The 14,110-nt window shown below is 51.7% G+C and overlaps 1 protein-coding gene across 4 annotated transcripts in view; it reads right to left on the bottom strand.

Annotated features, from left to right (window-relative positions):
* Positions 1 to 14,110, bottom strand: part of LOC119178056 (uncharacterized) — a 697,593-nt gene that overhangs the window by 319,510 nt on the left and 363,973 nt on the right. The gene's annotated exons all lie outside the window — the stretch shown is intronic.

The following is a 14,110-nucleotide window of genomic DNA, read 5'->3' as shown; positions in this document are numbered from 1 at the left end:
AATCTGTCAGGCTTCCTCGAATCCACAAATAAAGTACAAACAGCACGAATTCAACACGGGACAAAAGAAGGCAGAGACTAGCACTTCAATAGTTCACTTTATTAAATTATATCCATAAATGAATCACGAATGCCAGCATTTTAGCTTTGTTTACGTACTCTTTTTTGTACGTGACACTAAAAAATAATCACAGATTTAATAACACCACCTCAAGAAACTGATATGAGAAATTTAGCTGAAGTTAAACCACTGCTACCTTTGAAACGACCAGCAAAAGTACGTGGCTGAAGACGTTTGCTGCTGCATTTACAATACTTTACTCGCATAATAAACCCACATCCCACTTTGGTCCTCGAGAAAAATATATTTTGAAATGTATCTGTGCATTCTATTATGGTGTGATTGCCAGCACCATTGATCATAGAAACAATGTTAAATCATACAATATATCATAAAAGAATGACACAATAAAAGTCAAAACATAGTTTGACAACCAAGCTAAACAGTTGTGAGCAGCAACAGCAGGCACAACATGGATTGAAAAGAGCACTACAGGGACCGCATGGATCAAAGTTTAAATGTTGCGCCATTGGTCAAACACAGAAGGAACCTTTAGCTTATAGCACCACGCAAACACAGTGGCACAAAAACAAAGCAAAAAGCAAAACGCAACATTGTCTGGCTGTGATGAGTGAAGAAAACGACAACGACGGAAGTGCGGGGCAAGGCGCGTGTAATGTGCGCGTGAGTGTCAGCGAATCAGCTGATGACCTGTGGTGGCCCATAGAGGTGGCGTGCCACGATTGGGCCACGTGCGACCATTACGTGACAGTAGGCTGTGTGGCTGGGGACGAGCCGGAGCAGCGGCAGACGAGAGACAGCGGGCCGAAGCGTCGGACGCAGGCGATCCAGGTTCCGGCCAGGCAACGCGGCCGCTTACGCTGCTGCCATCCAACTACCAGCTGGGGCGGCATTGCCGGCACGAGTACTGCATCTCGGGGCGCGGCCTGGCCTGCTGTTCTCTTCCTTGCCGAGGGCATCGCGGATCTCGGCGAGGCGTCTCCACGGTCAGCCGTTTGGCACAGCGATGAACGTGGCCTGGCTAATGGTCACGGTTGCGCCGAGCATCGTGTCTCGACGCAAGCTGTTCGCTGGACGGGCTGGCCATTCCCCGCATGGAGCATCGCGTCTCCGATGCGGGTTGACTGCTCCGTAGCCACACCCATGCCATCAAGCGCCGGTGTCACCAGAGTGTCGCACATCGGCAAGGGACGAGCGAGACGTTCTGCCGGGCGAGACGCGGGCGTGTGCACGGAGGACTACGGAGCCGGGTGAGGTCCAGGGTGGCCGAGGATCCAGGTGCCAGGGGAGTTGCTGGCTGAATCGAGAATCGCCAGCGGTGCCGAGCCGTACCGAGAAACGTGCGAAAAAGAGCTCAAGGGTGGAGGCCAGGAAGGCAGAGGAAGCGGTGCGCCGCTCAAGAGGACGAGTTCCTGGCAGCGTTCCTGAGCCGGAAGTGGGACCCGTACGTGTCGGCCAGGTCCAGCTCCGGTGTGTCGGGTCGAGGTCGAGTCTGTCGGCCTGTACAAGGTCCAAGGACGGGGCCTGCTGAACGGCTCCTGCCTGGGAGCAGTGGCCGCGAGCAGGTTCGTGGACGAGGCCTACCGGGTGTGGTCCTCGTGAGCCGTGGCCTGATCCTGGACCTCGGGAGTTGCGACCCAGGCTGCTGGGTTGGCCGCGACGTCCGATTCAACGGCGCTGCACACGGTAGCGCATCCGTGTGCAGTCAGCCGTTCCAGCCGTGCCACCTTTGCCCTCGCGCACGTCGACGACCGCATCATGTCGGGACGACGGGGACCCAAACTGCGACGTTCCCATTCCTGGACCAGGAAGTGCACAAGACCGAGAAGAACAAGGTGTGCCTGCACAAGTAGGTGTTTCTGCCGCACCCGACGCTGGCCTTCATCGGGCTGCTGCAGCTGCTTGGGGACGCGCGTGTTCCCCGCGCAGGAGGCGCAGAGCCATTGGTTCGCGCAGCTCATCAACAAGAAAGTGTCACTTCCTTCTCTAGTGTGCAATATAAAGCTTCTTTTGGTCGCATCACATGTTGATGTCAATCCTTTCTCGTCCGCTATATGCAAACATAGTGACGAACGTCCCTTAACCATCACAATAAATGGCGAGCCTGCCAGGATTAAGCTCTCGCGTTACATCTGAGAGCCTCACGTTGTTTGTGTGTGGCCAACGAGAATGGATGACAAGAGAAAGCTAGTTGAGCTAGGGAAGGAGATGGGGCTGAGTGGAGAGGCTTTGCTGGCATGGGTGAGCGCTGAGGAAAAAGAAATGAGGGACCAGAGAGCTTGGAAACGAGGCCCGAGGCCACGCTGGTTCAGGCATCTCCGCCACCACTGCTCGAGAGCCGTAAGTCTACGGGACTGTTCTTCCTCATCACTGTGTATTGTGAGAAAAGTTGTTTGACTGAAACAACTTTCTTGTGCGGGGGGTTATTGTTATGAGTGAAGAAAACGACAACGACGGAAGTGCGCGGCAAGGCGCGTGTAATGTGCGCGTGAGTGTCAGCGAATCAGCTGATGACCTGTGGTCATCAGCTGATAGAGGTGGCGTGCCACGATTGGGCCACGTGCGACCATTACGTGGCAGTAGGCTGTGTGGCTGGGGACGAACCGGAGCAGCGGCAGACAGCGGGCCGAAGCGTCGGACGCAGGCGATCCAAGTTCCAGCCAGCTGGGGCGGCATTGCCGGCACGAGTACTGCATCTCGGGGCGCGGCCTGGCCTGCTGTTCTCTTCCTTGCCGAGGGCATCGCGGATCTCGGCGAGGCGTCTCCACGGTCAGCCGTTTGGCACAGCGATGAACGTGGCCTGGCTAATGGTCACGGTTGCGCCGAGCATCGTGTCTCGACGCAAGCTGTTCGCTGGACGGGCTGGCCATCCCCCGCATGGAGCATCGCGTCTCCGATGCGGGTTGACTGCTCCGTAGCCGCACCCATGCCATCAAGTGCCGGTGTCACCAGAGTGTCGTACATCAGCAAGGGATGAGCGAGACGTTCTGCCAGGCGAGACGCGGGCGTGTGCACGGAGGACCACGGAGCCGGGTGAGATCCAGGGTGGCCGAGGATCCAGGTGCCAGGGGAGTTGCTGGCTGAATCGAAAATCGCCAGCGGTGCCGAGCCGTACCGAGAAACGTGCGAAAAAGAGCTCAAGGGATCCAGGTGCCAGGGGAGTTGCTGGCTAAATCGAGAATCGCCAGCGGTGCCGAGCCGTACCGAGAAACGTGCGAAAAAGAGCTCAAGGGTGGAGGCCAGGAAGGCAGAGGAAGCGGTGCGCCGCTCGAGAGGACGAGTTCCTGGCAGCGTTCCTGAGCCGGAAGTGGGACCCGTACGTGTTGGCCAGGTCGAGCTCCGGTGTGTCGGTTCGAGGTCGAGTCCGTCGGCCTGTACAAGGTCCAAGGACGGGGCCTGCTGAACGGCTCCTGCCTGGGTGGAGTGGCCGCGAGCAGGTTTGTGGACGAGGCCTACCGGGATGTGGTCCTCGTGAGCCGTGGCCTGATCCTGGACCTCGGGAGTTGCGACCCAGGCTGCTGGGTTGGTCGCGACGTCCGATTCAACGGCGCTGCACACAGTAGCGCATCCGTGTGCGGTCAGCTGTTCCAGCCGTGCCACCTTTGCCCTCGCACACGTCGACGAGCGCATCATGTCGGGACGACGGGGACCCAAACTGCGACGTTCCCATTCCTGGACCAGGAAGTGCACAAGACCGAGAAGAACAAGGTGTGCCTGTACAAGTAGGTGTTTCCGCCGCACCTGCCGCACCCGACGCTGGCCTTCATCGGGCTGCTGCAGCTGCTTGGGGGCGTGTTCCCCGCGCAGGAGGCGCAGAGCCATTGGTTCGCGCAGCTCATCAACAAGAAAGTGTCACTTCCTTCTCTAGTGTGCAATATAAAGCTTCTTTTGGTCGCATCACATGTTGATGTCAATCCTTTCTCGTCCGCTATATGCAAACATAGTGACGAACATCCCTTAACCACTACACTGGCTCAACCACTCCCACAGCGCCAACGCCGCTACGTGCACCCGAGGGCGCCCGCAACGTGCGTTCTTCGCCATGCGACACTGCGTTTTGTCAACGATCAGGCGGTACCAAGAAACATGATGGGCAGTTTTAACCTTAAAGGTCAAGTGTGCGCTGGAGCATGGGAACCAAGCGGCTGGACGGCACTTTTAGTTTCGAACCGTGCGCGTTGGCCTGTACATGCGCTATCCTCAGAGCTGCGCAGCTTTTTGGCCTCCACTTGCGTCCGGCGGGTGTGGCGCGGCTTTGCACATGTACAGCTTCGGGCCACAAAAAAAGTACATCACACGTTTCGTGGGCCAAAATAAGGACAGTTTTCCTGCACTAAATTGAAAGCCAGCAGCAGTTGGACAGCAAGTTTTTATTTACCATTATGCAAAACTGTTGCTGTTATAACTCCGTTGACTTTTTTTTGTGTTAGCACCTCTTTTGTCGCGCTCACCAATAAAGAAAAGTTGTTCCTTTGCTTGTCGGGGTGATGTACTTATGCATTGTAATTGTGTTTCGCGTATGACTGGTGCAATTGGTAACTATATGAAAAGCGGAGACCTTCGCAAAAAATAAACTGCCAAGTTCAGCAGTTTGTCTCGTCTTTTCTGTCCTCTCCTGTCGTTTGCGCTGTTAAGCACTCTTTGTCATGTTATACCAACACCCCCCAATCCTACTATCTCTTAAGGGGGGACGTGGGTCTAAGAATTGTGAAAAATGGCCCAAAAGTCGATTCTGACAAAATGCGATATTTGAAATTTTTAAACCTATAAGCACGTGTCCTCAAATTGTAAATGCTGAATTCGATCAGTAAATAGATTAAAATTGATTATGAAGTCGCCACGTATTTCTATTTCCCTAGCATCACTTCAAAAATTACCATTGAAGATTTTAGTGAGTAATATAGTGACCATAAGTGCTCGTCCGTTTTCTTGCTTATAAAATGCCTTCAAATGGATAAAAATAGCATCACCCCCTACAGCAAGTCTCCAGCATTGGGATTATGCATCCACTTTTTAGATTTAGCAAGAATTGCCAAGAGGTCCCGTAAGAACTACGCAATCAATTAAGGTTCAGACCATATTTTCTAAACCACTTAAAATATTAAGAAACAAATTAGAGATTTTAAATCAGCATGAAAAAATAGTTTAGGTAGTAAAGTTTGGTGAAGATTGAGCAAAAAATTTTAAAAAATTTTATAACCTACGTCCCCCCTTAAGAAACTTGGTGGTTTTATGACTTTATGTAGCAAGATCATCAGGCTAGCTTTCTATATGCAAAGAACAGGTAAAACACTCAATTATGAAAAAAGGGGCTCGGACGATGAAGGAGGGGATGACTAAACGATGACTAACTAAACGGGAGATGTGGGTGTAATAAGTACTTCCCCAACAGGTAATACAGTATTTGGTTTGTGTATGGATGAAGGCATGATAACGTGAGAGAATTGTATTGGTGCTGAACCTCTAATGCATTTGAATTGATTGCCTTATGCCAAAGCCAATTTTTTTAACTACCGAATCAACATGGGTATCTACAATGACACCCAGAAACTTCGCAAAACTTATTTAATTTCACCATTGCTTATTCGTACGTGTAAGGCAGATGAGTATGAGGAGAATGAAAAACTTTGAAATGAGATTTTAAAGGATTAATACTTATGTATTTCTTAAGACACCAGTCTTCAAGCTTCTGTGCTGTGTAGTTTAATTTATCTAAAAGATCAGTGGTGTTGGAAGCAGAGGCTACGATCGTCATATCGTTAGCACACAGAAAACACTTGGCACTAGCTAAGCGATTCGGCAGATCGCTCATAAATGTCAAAAATAAGGAAGGACCAATAACAAAGGACCATGTCATCTGGTCCAGAAAGGACCAGATGTGGGGAATGGAAATAAATGTGTCTAAAATCGCGTTCATAAGTCTAACCAAGAAAAACGACCTTTGTCATTTGTGTACAATCTTAATGGTTCCAATATTAGCAAAGTTGACAAAGTAAACATTTGGGTGCCACATTCTCGCAAGATTTAAAATGGGAACAGCACATCGCCAATACATGTGCCAAGGCATTTACACAACTTGGACTTCTGCACAGAAAATTGAGCAAAGCACCTTCAGCAGTTAAACTAACCGCCTACAAAACCCTGGACAGGCCCATTCTAGAATAGGGAAGTATAGTGTGGGACCCTCATCAAAACTATCTTCGCGAAAAACTTGAAAAATTGCAGCACAGAGCCCTGAGGTTTATATACTCAAAATACTCCTGGCGCGACAGTGCAACAGACATGCGTCATCAAGCGCACCTAGCAACTCTGTCTAGCCGGCGTCATGTTGCTTCCATAAAGTTTTTTATCTCCTTTTTCACGGTCACCTTAAAATCTGTAAAGACGACTATATTCATCCGCCTGGCCGCCGTTCTAGTAGGACGAACCATGATAAATGTATCAGTGCTTTCAGTGCCCACAGCAATGTGTTTAAATATTCCTTTTTCACTCGCGCTGTCACCGCTTAGAACGCGCTACCAGGTGAAGCTGTTAATATTACAAATATTGATGAATTCTGTTCTTTTGTGGAGCAATTCACTGAGCCAGTATAGTTACATTTTGCTGTTCTTGTTGTTGGGATAACGAAAAACGTGTTTTGCAGTAGTGCATTGTAATTTTTGTACATATCTATTGCCACGTTCCACTTCCCAAGTTTTGTTATTGTCCCAAAACACAATTCTCAGCGCAAACCGCGAATGCCACGTTCCATTTCCCAAGTTTTTTTATCATCTCAAAACACTACACTATTCTTAGCACAAACCGCGCCTGCAGTTTTCGAGAAGCTTCCGGACTTTAGTAGATCATTTCGATAAGATCACGCCCACTCTGCGAACTGTACAGATTATTCTGGAACCTACGCCACCGCCAACGATAACGCTAGAACATTCGATGGCAAGAGTATAAATGCCGACGCGCTTCGCTGCTTGTGAGTAGTTGATCGACGGCCAACGCTCCGTTCACTGCTATCTGTGCAAGACTGCTACTGTAATCGAACTTTCTGTTTACCGGGCACAGGTTCGCCCAAATAAACAGTTAAATCTCAATATAAAGTCTCCTGTCTTCGGCCACGTCACGACCACGTGACATCTGGTGGAGGTGCTGCTTCGTTCATGAACCGAACGCCCCCGTCAAGCCGTGAAACCAGCCCACGTCGCGGGGAAGACACCGACACCAACCAGGAGCAGCGAACAAGCCGCCGACAGCAAGGGCTACCACTGGAGTACGGGCTTCTTCAAGACAAGGCGCGGAAGACCAAGGCCATGACCGCGACTGCAGTGACAATGACAATCGCAGCATCCCAACCCACGATGGTCATGCATCAATCAACCCAGGGAACCACCAATTTTCCATGGGTCATCGTTCGAAGACCCGGAGTCCTGGCTAGAAACATACGACCGTGAGGCCGCCCTCAACCACTGGGACCATGACGAAAAGCTCCGTCGTGTGTTCTTCTATTTGGAAGACACCGCAAGGACCTGGCTCGAAAATCGCGAGTCCATGCTCCGAACGTGAGATGTTTTCTGCGGCGTATTCCTGCAAACGTTCGCGAGCGTCGTTCACAAAGAGAGGGTTGCTGCTTTATTAGAGACCCGGGTTCAGCTACCAAATGAAAATGTCACCATTTTCACAGAAGAAATGACCCGCCTATTCTGTCACGCTGACCCAGACATGCCCGAGCAGAAAAAAGTTCGTTTCCTCATACGAGAGGTCAAACAGGAGCTCTTCGCGGGACTGATGAGAAATCCACCGAACATGTCCAAGAATTTGTAGCCGAAGCGACCACTATCGAAAAGAACCTGGACATGCGCACCAGGCAGTATAATCGTCGCCTGACTGTAGAATGCGCTGCTGCTCAAGCCAGTAACTCCGAAGACCTGCGTGAAACGATCCAAGCGATCGTGCAGGAAGAGCTGCGCAAGCTGTTGCCTTCGGCGCAGCCTTATGTGGATTCTGATATGTGGGGTTTAACGTCCCAAAACCACTATATGATTATGAGAAACGCCGTAGTGGAGGGCTCCGGAAATTTAGACCACCTGGGGTTCTTTAACGTGCACCCAAATCTGAGCACACGGGCTTACAACATTTCCGCCTCCATCGGAAATGCAGTCGCCGCAGCCGGGATTCGAACCCACGCCCTGCGGGTCAGCAGCCGAGTACCTTAGCCACTAGACCACCGCGGCGGGGCTTAAGTGGATTCGATGGCCGACATTGTGCGAGAAGAAGTTCGGCAATCGCTTCGAATTCCCCAAGCACCGCTGCCCGAGCCAGAAGCTATGAGCTACGCCGCTGCAGTGCGCCACAACGCTGCTCCCCGTCCACGCCAAAATGCCGCCCCATCGCACTTCCTTCGACAGACGCCACCACCGCCACCACCCTCACCGACGTCATACCGTTCGCCAGCGGCCCAGCGCAGTGCGCCGAGGAAGACTGACGTCTGACGCAGCTCTGACCACCGCTTGCTCTGTTACCACTGCGGCGAGGCCGGACACACATACCACCATTGCCAGTACCGACAGATGGGACTGCGTGGCTTCGCCGTCAATGCACCGTGTCCACAGCGAGGAGAATGGCCACGTGACATCGCCGACTACCTGACAGGAACTCAGTGGACACCACGAAGCCTTTCGCGTTTGCCGTCGCCCAGCCGCCGCACGTCACCGCATCACCGGCAGTACTCTGGCCCAACGCGGGGCCGGTCTCTCAGCCCGTATCCGGGAAACCAAGGGCAGCAACCGATGGAGGTGCGGTTGCTGTGCGACGAACTACCGAAGATCCTCCTCCTCCTCCGACGACACGACGGAGCTTTCCGAAATCAATGCCAACCTGGCAAAGCACTGACTGCGAAAGCTCACTTACCGAAGGTGGCATGACGACGCAACATGGAAGCAGCGGAAGAAGCCGAGGCAGCCGTGACCTGACGTCACGCCTTAACTGTAATGCGAGACGGCGAACTAGCGACCTCGATGTTCTTATCGACGGCCACAGTGTGACCACTCTCGTCGATACTGGAGCCGACTACTCAGTCATCAGTGGGTCATTTGCCGCGAAGTTAAAGAAAGTTAGGCCTTCAGTTAAGTTAGTTAGGCCTTCAGTTAGTCCTGAAAAAAATCACAAGAAAGGACGTGTATTCTCTCCCACGAATAGAGCACGCACTTGATCGGCTCCATAACGCCAAGTACTTTTCATCAATGGACCTCAAGACTGGCTATTGGCAAATCGAAGTCGACGAAAGAGGCCGAGAGAAGACAGCGTTTATAACACCGGACGGCCTCTTCGAGTTTAAGGTGATGTCTTTGGTCTTTGCTCAGCGCTTGCAACTTTTCAACGCGTTATGGATACAGTACTGGCAGGATTGAAGTGGCAGACTTGCCTTGTGTACTTGGACGACGTCGTCGTGTTTTCCTCGAGTTTCCACGAGCATCTTCGGCGCCTTGAAGCTGTACTTCAAGCCATCAAGACGTCCGGACTCGACACTGAAGCCAGAAAAGTGCAGATTTGCGTACGAGGATCTCTTGTTTCTGGGGCACGTTATTAGCAAGTCTGGAGTTCGTCCCGATCCACAAAAAACAGCCGCCATTGCCGACTTCCCGCCGCCCACTGACAAGAAGGCGGTGCGCCGATTTCTGGGCCTGTGTGCCTATTATAGGCGGTTTGTAAAAAACTTCGCCCGCATCGCCGATTGTCTCACTGACATTACCAAGGCCGACGTGGAGTTCAAGTGGGAAAAGCCGCAGAAACACGCTTTCCAGGAGCTTAAACATCGCCTCCAGACGCCCCCGTTACTTGCCCACTTCGACGAATTCGCCGTGACAGAAATACACATTGACGCAAGCAGCGTAGGTCTTGGCGCCGTTTTTGTGCAGAGGGCTGACGGACTTGAAAGGGTTATTAGTTACGCCAGTCGATCGCTATCCAAAGCAGAAGCTTCCACAACAGAAAAGGAGTGCCTTGCCATCATCTGGGCTACGCCGAAATTTCGCCCTTACTTCTACGGCAGGCCCTTCAAAGTTGTGAGCCACCACCACGCCTTGTGTTGGCTAGCCACCTTGAAGGACCCTTCAGGTCGCCTCGCACGATGGAGCCTGAGACTTCAAGAATATGACATTAATGTCATTTACAAGTCCGGCGAGAAACACTCCGACGCCCACTGTCTCTCTCGTGCGCCTGTCGACCAACCACCACCCAACGACCCGGATGACGACTACTGCTTGGGAACGATAACTATTGACGACTTCGCTGAACAACAGCGGGACTACTCGGAACTTAAGGCCCTAATAGAATACCTCCAAGGCAGGACCGCCGAAGTCCCAAAGGTATTCAAGCACGCACTTGCGTCGTTCTTCCTGCGAAACGGTCTTCTACAAAAGAAAAACTTTTCACCGCTTCGAGCTAAGTACCTCCTTGTGGGGCCTTCAGCTTTGCGACCAGAACTCCTGCAGGCCCTGCTCGACGATCCGACGGCAGGGCACCTTGGTGTTTCTCGCACGCTCGCGAGGATACATGAAAGGTACTACTGGCTACGTCTTACCACCGACGTCACTCGTTATGTGAGGACATGCCGGGACTGTCAGCGACGCAAGGCACCGCCGACAAGGCCAGCGGGACTGCTGCAGTCAATTGAACCATCTTGCCGACCTTTCCAGCAGATTGGTATGAACCTATTGGGGCCGTTCCCGACGTCGGCTTTCGGAAACAAGTGGATCGTGGTAGCTACCGACTACCTCACCCGCTACGCCGAGACAAAAGCCTTTTCTAAAGGCAGTGCACTCGAGGTAGCTAAGTTCTCCGTCGAAAATATCGCCCTACGTCACGGCTCCCCAGAGGTCCTTATCACCGACAGAGGAACGGCATTTACTGCCGACTTAACTCAAGCGATCTTGGTATACAGCCAGACAAACCACCGCCGGATGACAGCGTACCACCCACAGACTAACGGCCTCACCGAGCGGCTTAACAAGACGATCGCCGACATGCTGGCAATGTACGTCGACGTCGAACACAAGACGTGGGATGCCATTCTTTCGTACGTGACCTTCGCATACAACACGGCGGTGCAGGAGACGATGGAGATACCTCTATACAAATTGGTCTACGAAAGGAGCCTGGCAACGACTCTCGATGCCATGTAACCCAACGTCACCGACGAAGAAAACCTCGATGTGAGTCAGCACCTTCAACGCGCCAAAGAAGCCCAACAACTCGCGCGTCTCCGTAACAAGAATCAACAGACAACCAACAGCCGCCGTTACAATCTTCGAGGACGCTTCGTGGAATACCAGCCCGGTGAACGTGTTCGGGTGTGGACCCCGATACGCCGACGTGGACTAAGTGAAAAGCTTCTGCGACGATACTTCGGACCGTACAGGGTGGTTCGGCATCTCGGCCCAATTAATTACGAGGTTGTCCCCGACAGCATCACAAACTCTCAATGACGCCGATTGCGACCTGAAGTCGTTCATGTCGCGCGCCTCAAGCCATTTCATGCGCGTTAACAAACTGAAACAGTGTTTTTTTTTGCGTTATTATTGTATCGTAATTTATTCATTGTACTTTCTTGCATTATTGTTGCACCTTCATCTTTAGTTAAAGCATCGGGACGATGCCTTTTTCAGAGGGGGCAATGCCACGTTCCATTTCGAGTTTTCGAGAAGCCTCCGGAGTGTACTAGGTCATTTCGATAAGGTCACGCCTACTCTGCAAACTGTACAGATTATTCTGGAACCTACACCACCGCCAGCGATAACGCTTGAGCATTCGACGGCTAGAGTATAAATGCCAACGCGCTTCGCCGCTTGTGAGTAGTTGATTGACAGCCGACGCTCCGTTCAAGACTATCTGTGCAAGACTGCTACAGTAATCGAACTTTCTGTTTACCGGGCACAGGTTCGCCCAAATAAACAGTTAAATCCCAACATAAAGTCTCCTGTCTTCGGCCACGTCACGACCCCGTGACAATATTGTTTTTCATGCGTAGTACGTGGTTTTTATTATTATTTTATCTTTTTTTTTCGTCTTCTCATGTATGGGAAGAGCACCAATGTAGTATTGTTGTACCCGCTATTGTAAGTGTTTTGCTTTTGTGCTGTGAGGGCTGGGCGGGCTAGGCATGAAGGCTGAGAGGCGTTGTGAACGAGAAGAATGCGCTTTATTCGAACATGAAAACGTGCCGACCGCCCCGGAGGCGGGAGCGAGATTGATAAAAAGTGTCCCCGGCCCTCGCTTGGGCTTGGAGTTTATCTGAGTAAAGGCGCCGCAGGTGGCGCTGCCGATTAGATAGGCCGCTACGCTATAGTGCGCATGCGGGCGCTCACATCCGGCCCCTCCTTGTCTGACCAAGTCCCATTGGTCTAGGAAAGGAGCACTACTTGGTGGCTTCACTGCGAGAGAGAATAGTCCTTCAAGCGCTCGGGTGGGCGCTTTTGGCGGTGAGGTCGCGAGGAGGGTACCGCTGGAGGCAAAACTGCAGGGCCAAGGGAAACTGGTGGTTGAGATAACTCATTGCCAACACTGGGAGAGCCAGATAAGTCACACAAAGGCCACTCTTGGGTTTTCACAATGTAAGGCTCGACATAAGGTGGCACGTAGTGCTTGAGTTGAGAGACGTGCACTATCCTGTCTTGGAGTCGATCACGAGGACCTTGACCAGTTACGCGGCTAACGACAAACGTAACGGGTGTTTTCTGGTTGGTGATTTGGTATATTCCCTTGAATTTGGGTGCCAACTTTCCAGTTCCATCTGCTACAGGCTCTTGGCGGCGCACCCAGACGAACTGGCCGACTTGGAAGGAGTGGTCTCGATGGGACTGATCATATGCTGTCTTCCGTTTCCCTTGTGCTTCCTCGGTATTACTTGCTGCTACGGCCCGGTTCTGAGACAGCATTAGGAGACGGTCTTGTAGGGTCCTGGCTGTGGCGGGACGGTGGCGTTGATATGGGAGCTTGGGGACGTATCCATACAGTAGTTCAAATGGAGAGAAACAGCTGCTGGCGCTATAGCTTGTGTTGATGGCAAAAGCAGCTTCTTCGAGTTTGCTTGCCCAGGAGGTCTGGTCCGTTGGACACAGCTTACGAAGAACGGAGACTAAAGTCCCATTGCTTCTCTCTACAAGACCATTGCTGGCTGCGCGGTATGCCACTGAATAATGAATCTCAGCACCGTGCATGTGCATGAAGTGCTTAAACTGGTGAGATTCAAAGGCTGCTCCATGGTCAGACATGCAGTCATCAGGACAACCAAAGCGGAAGAACACCGACTGTAAATGTGCTATAACTTCCTTAGCTGATGTTGAAGTTACAGCCGCTGGGACAATGAAACGCGTGGCAAAGTCAATGACATTCAAAATGTACTTCTTTCCTGAAGCAGCCGGCATTGTGATGTGATCAATGGCAATTAAGGCAAAAGGAACATCCGACACTGGCATGAGACCCATTTTGCCAACACTTTTAGATATTGGGCGGTTGTTGCTTTGGCAGATCTGGCATGCTGTGACGTAGTGGGTCACTGAAGACGTAAGGTTTGGCCACCAGTAACGTTCTCTCACTTTGGTCAGTGTCCGGGTTACATCCATGTGGCCTCCACCGTCATGAACAACCTCCAGGACAGCCCGGCGCATCTTTGCTGGCACTACAATAGCTTGAGAACCTGAAGTCGCGTCACTATGGTACAGGATGTCATCAATTATGGCAAGGTCATGGTCCCACGATTCTGAAGATGACAGAGAGCGACGAAGGTCCTGGCACTCTTTGTCTTCTGCTTGCATAGCTGCGAGAGACTGTGTCTGATGGAGGACTGCTGCAGATAATCGTGACAGCATGTCAGCAACCACGTTTTGACGGCCTGGATGGTGCTGCACAGTGAAGTCGAACTCTGTAAGATCCATCAACATGGTCGTAAAACGACGTGAAGGCCTGATGTTGGCTGTTAAGCATGCAACGGTCCAGTTGTCAGTCAACAGGCAAAATTTCTTGCCGAGCAAGTAGTGTCGGA

The sequence above is a fragment of the Rhipicephalus microplus genome, chromosome 1 (assembly GCF_043290135.1).
Source record: "Rhipicephalus microplus isolate Deutch F79 chromosome 1, USDA_Rmic, whole genome shotgun sequence".
NCBI lineage: Eukaryota > Metazoa > Arthropoda > Arachnida > Ixodida > Ixodidae > Rhipicephalus > Rhipicephalus microplus.
The sequence above is the reverse complement of the archived record's forward strand: the minus strand, read 5'-3'. Positions and strand labels throughout refer to the sequence as shown.